This window comes from Nannospalax galili, unplaced genomic scaffold, assembly GCF_000622305.1.
Source record: "Nannospalax galili isolate Female #2095 unplaced genomic scaffold, S.galili_v1.0 scaffold275, whole genome shotgun sequence".
In the NCBI taxonomy this organism is placed as follows: Eukaryota; Metazoa; Chordata; class Mammalia; order Rodentia; family Spalacidae; genus Nannospalax; species Nannospalax galili.
This window is the reverse complement of record NW_008335440.1, coordinates 544,157-549,937: the sequence shown is the minus strand read 5'-3', so window position 1 is coordinate 549,937 and position 5,781 is coordinate 544,157.

Here is a 5,781-nt window from a genome sequence, read left to right as displayed (position 1 = left end):
CCGCGCATGCGCACAACTTTGCCGCAATGCAGGGGTCTTTGCGTCCCCTCCGACCGCAATGACCTTTGAGAGATGGTGGCCTGAACCTGTGCGTTCCTACCACAGTGACCTAAGCGAGCAATTTCATATATACCTGTAAACCTGCGCTAGAGAACACAATTACATATTTTTAAACATATGTAAAATAAGAATTCTTGCTTTCCTAGTGATTGCAGGCCCAACTGATCCAATGACCTTGGTTTAGAAACACTGGGGTTTTTGTTTTGTTTTGTTTTGTTTTTTTACCCGTATGTGTTTTGAAAAGCTACATCAATTCCAGTACTCCGAGGATTTCTAGCTTAGAATGGGCAACATAATGACACTGACAAATTTTAAAAATCAGAAAAAAAAATGGTTCAACCTTACAGGTAGAAATTAACTTTGACTTTTTTAAAGTTCGTCATTGTGTAAATTTGGTGGACTTCCCCCTTTTTCTGTTTGTTCTATTTTTGTGACCAGTTGTGAAAATGTTTTTCCCCCAGTCGTAATGCAGTCAAGCTTAAATACAGAATCGAAAAAGCATTTAATTAGGAAAGTTGTCTACTAGCTTCAAAAACAAGATAGATTTAAGATTTGTAGGAAACTCCCCTAAAACTCAGAATCTTTCTTGCTGACTAAATTTGGATATGTTTAAATGTTATCAATAATGAATAATGGCTGGGAAACAAACAAAAATATAATTTTCAGTCCAGTCGTGGTAGAGCAAGCCTGTAATTCCAGGTAAACAAGGAGAATTTTTACAAGCTTAATGCATAAAGTTTAATGCCAAGGAAACCCAGTCCCAAACAACAAAAACAAAAATCTACATAACTTTTCAACTTAATATCCTGCCTGCAGGTGTAAGGTGTTTTGTTAACTCCAATATGCAGGTATTTTTGAAGCTTAGGAAAAGATAATGGTAAGTATAGAAAACTCAGAATCCTGAAGATCCATTTACATGCTGTTTAGCATACCTTTAATCTTTCTTGTTGACCACAACCAAGGTTTGGGGGTAGGAATGACCAATGGGTATTATATTGCTAATTTTCTTTCCTTGTCCCTCCCTAAGCTACATTTCAATTCCTAAATATCTTATATTCAAACATGAATGAAGATACAGATCAATTACAGGTTTTTTGTTAATAGTTTAGTATGTCTTTTCAAACAGCTAAAGAAGTTCATTAAAATATAAGCAAAAAATACAACATTGCTCATACACATATCTTACTATTTGTCAAATGTTATAAAATTTGTCAACTCTCAGGATGGTAGATATAGTTCATTGGTAAATCACTTGCATATTATGAATGAGGCACTGAGTTTATACCCAGCATTGAAATAAAGCATCAGTATTCAATTAATTTTAATCTAAAAATTATAACTTCATTAATTTAAAGAAATATATAGTGGCTTTAAAAGAAATTTAGTATATTAGAAACAAATTGCAAAATAATACATAAAAAATAACTATGACTAGGTACCATGGAGGTGTGTTTAGTCGCTCATGGAAAAAAATAATAAGGAATATACAATACTATGGATAGTGCTGAAATCCATGCTTTTGAATTCATTACCTTTAGATTTAAGTTATAATTCTGATATCTGATACATGTGTTACTTTGGGCAAGTTTTTAAAATTTGCACCCAATTTTGCTTATGCATTTTGCTTAAACAGGAGGGGACACATGTTTATCACATATAATAGTTTGGCAAATGATTTATTTTTCATATTCCAGAAATGTCCTAATACAGACTAGTCACACTATAACATGTTTCAGCAGAACTCTGTCTGGAAGCAAGGGTTTGTATTATACATATTTGTTATTTTTACTGTTTTTAAAACCATGTCTTGTTCAGATTATCTGTAATAATTTTAATACCGGGTAATTCTTATTACAAGATACTGCACATTATATAACAGAACATTTAGAGTCATGTTTCTGGAATTTCTATTGTATGTGACTATTTGAATAATTTTTTCTTGTTTTGCTTTTTTTATATTATATTTTGTTTTTGCAGTGAACATGAAAATACTTTTTCAATGAAAACATAAGCCTTAAAGTATATTTAATTTTCCCATAATATAATTATCTATCCTCTCGTCCTTATCTTCGACCCTAATTAGTCTGCTCTCTTCGAATTCTAAAATCTCTCCTTGTCAGTATTTATTGTACTGCATTAAGAAGTGATATTTGGGGGATGGAGAGATGGCTCAGCAGTTAAGAGCACTGGTTATTCTTGCAGAAGACCCGGGTTCGAATCCCAGCACTCACATGGCAGCTAACAACTGTGCATAACTCCAGTTCCAGGGCCTCCAACAGCCTCTTCTATCCTCCATGGGCAGTGCATTACATGGGTGCACTTACCTACATGCAGGCAATACACACGTACACATAAAAAATAATAAAATATAAGTGAGATTTTTTTAACTTGGTATGGTACAATATGAGGCAGGAGGATCAGGAAGGAGTTCAATGCTACACTTGGCTACATAGTGAGTTCTAGGACAACAGGTAGAGTAGAGGAGGTTTGTTTACATGAAACCCTGACTCAAATACAAGAAGAGGACTTTGGATTACTGAATTGCTAAAAAAAAGGCATAATGGACCTTGCAGACACTAAAAAGAAAATGGATATTTGGCTCACTCATCTCCTTAAGGCCTTCAGTTAGAATATGCTTTAATATGACAATAAAAACACCGCAAAGGTCATCTTATCAGTAAATTTTATATGAATAGACTACTATACTCAATCATTTGCTTGCTTCCAATATATACCCTTAACCCCCAAACCAATCTCTAGGATATGAGCATTAAGTGCAGTAATCTAGAACAAAACCATTTTTCAATAATATTGACAGTGGAGAATTTGCAAAAGCTGAGACTCCTGTATCACATTGGATAAATAAATTACCATTAATCATACCTAAGGAATTTCAAATGTAAGTCACTTAGAAGAAAATAAAAATGTTCATATCTGCAAACCTGTATTATTATGACCCATAAAATACAAGCAAACAAAATTAATAGGTAAATTAGATTTTATCAGTTACACAAGAGGTTTTTCTTCTAAGGATACTATTTAAAAAGTGAAAAGACCAAAACAGGATGGGAGAAATTATGTGTCAGAAAAAGTGTGATATCCATAATTTGCAATGAAATCACACTCAAAACATTTCTATTCTTTTTTAAATGGTCAAAAGGTTTGAATAAACAATTCTCACAACAAAAGATTTACAAATTGGCCATCATTTCAGCATGTGAATAGATTTACAATTAGTCATTACAATAGGAAAGTCCAAGGCTTACCACATAGGGTAATGAATAATCAGAAAGACAATTGAGTGGGGATAGGAGCTTAATTCACTTAGGGGGGTGGATTATTGCTGTTATGAGGCAAGTTCTGACTCCATGTAGGTATACCTGGAAATCACTCTATAGCTCAAATTGGCTTATAACTCACTACAATATTCCTACCTCAGCCTACCAAGTGCTGAGATTATAGGTCTGGGTCACCATGTATTTTTGTTTTTAATACTTTTTAAAATTAATTTTCTGTTTATTTTTCATGTGCACAAGTATTTTGCCCATATGTATGTAGTGTACCAGATGCATACTAACCCTGGGTGGCCAGAAGAGGGCATCAGATGCCCTGGAACTAGAGTTGTTAGCCACCTTGTGGGTCCTGGAAACAAAACCCTGGGTCCTCTGGAAAGCAGCCAGTGAACTTAACTGCTGGGCTATATTCCTCAGACCCTTGTTTTTTGTTGTTATTGATTTGTTTTGGAGGCCATTTTGAAACAAGATATGGTTTATATAGCTCAGGCTGACTTAGAATTCACAATATAGAACATGCTGACCTCTTACTAGTAGCAATCCTCTTGCCCTATCTTCCTGGTGCTGGCATTATAGATGTGCCACCACATCTAGCCCTGATGGGTGACTATTTAGTGCACTTGTGGATGAGTGAGGCAAAACACACAAACACACGTGCACACACAAAACAAAACAAAACCGAAAGCGTAATGCATGCTGATAAGAATGTGTTAACAAGTGCAGCCACTTTGAGCCAAGCATGGTAGGTCATACCTGTAACCCAAAGCACTCAGATGAGGCAGGAAAACTGTGCTGCATATTGAACTCCAGGGCAGACAGGGCTACAGAGTAAGACTCTGTCCAAAATTAAAAAGCAAAACAAAATTGAATGAATTTGGAACTCAGTTTGCCAATACTGAGAGATATTGACTATTAAATTACCATATGATCTACAATTCAAGTTTGGCATTGTGACTCATACCTATAATCCTGTTCTTGGGAGGCTGAGGCAGGAAGATGTTTGTGTCAGAATAGCCTGAACAACATAGTGAGTCTCTGTTTGAATAAAAGAAAATTTAAAAATGGCAGAGTGTAGTGGGACATGCCTTTGGGATGCAAAGGCAGGTAAAACTTGGGAGGCAGAGGCAGGCAGATCTCTGTGAGTTCAAGAGCCAACTTGGTCTATATAGTGAGTTCCAGGCCATCTGGGGCTACAGGGAGACCCTGTCTCAAAAAGACCAAAAAAAAAAATCTGTTAGTTTGAGGCCAATCTGGTCTACCTAGCAAATTATAGGCAAGCTAGAGCTACATAGTGAGACCCTATCTCAAAAAAAGAGAAAAGACAAGACATAAACTTTGCAAGAACAGGGTGATGTGTTCCTATAATCCAGCACCAGGAAAGCTGACATAGGAGGAGATCATGTTGGCCTATATAAGAGGTTCAAGGCCAGCATGTCCCATGAATGAGGACCTTATTTCAGCAATAAAAAAGAATCCTATACTTTCCTAGTATATGTATCACCAAATGAAATGCAAATATACATCCATGCATAAAACATTTATATCTTTTTATAGCAGACTTATTCATAATAGTCAACATTTGAAACAACTCAAAAGTCTATCATCCAATAAAAAGGTTAAAGTAAAAAGTTAAATATGATATGGCATGTCTGTACAATGTAATAAGAGTTAGCCATAAAAGTGCATGAAAGTTGCTTAGGATATAGCTCAGTTGGCAAGTTATTTTCACAGCATGCACACACCGCTAATCCCTACATTTAAAAGGTAAAGGCAGGAGGATCAAATGACAAAGGTCATTCGTGGGTATATATCAAGTTCAAAACTAGCCTTGGATACATGAGATCCCATCTCAAAAGAGAGTAAATGAAGGATCTCACTTTGTTATTTGGGCTCCTCTGATACTCATGACAATCTTCCTCCCTCAGCTTCCCAAAAACTAAGGTTACAGATGTGAGGCACAATGTAATCCCACACCTTGAGAGGTAGAAGCAAGTGAATCAAGAGGTGAGACCTGCCTTGTCTACATAGCAAAACAAATTTCAAAAACAAAGAAATGACTGGCCCATGTTCCAACATGGATGTGCTCTATAAGCATTATCCTCAAAAATAGTATTTAAGAAAATAGCACTGCAGGACATGGTAGTGTAGGCATGTAATCTCAAGTGCTGGTGGGGTATCAAGCGTTCAAGGTCATCCTCAGCTATCTAAGAGAGTTTCATGGCCAGACTAGGCCACATGATAGACTGTTTCAACACCTGTCCCCTCTATGCCATAATGAAACCCATTGCTTAATATTTGCTAATTTTGAAAAAAAAAAAACACAAATAAAAAGGAGAAAAATAAATTCTCATTTAGGAAACTATCTCCCACCCAAAAAAACATTATGCTCAGTTGGCTGTGGTATCTCAAGCCTGTAATCCCCACACTT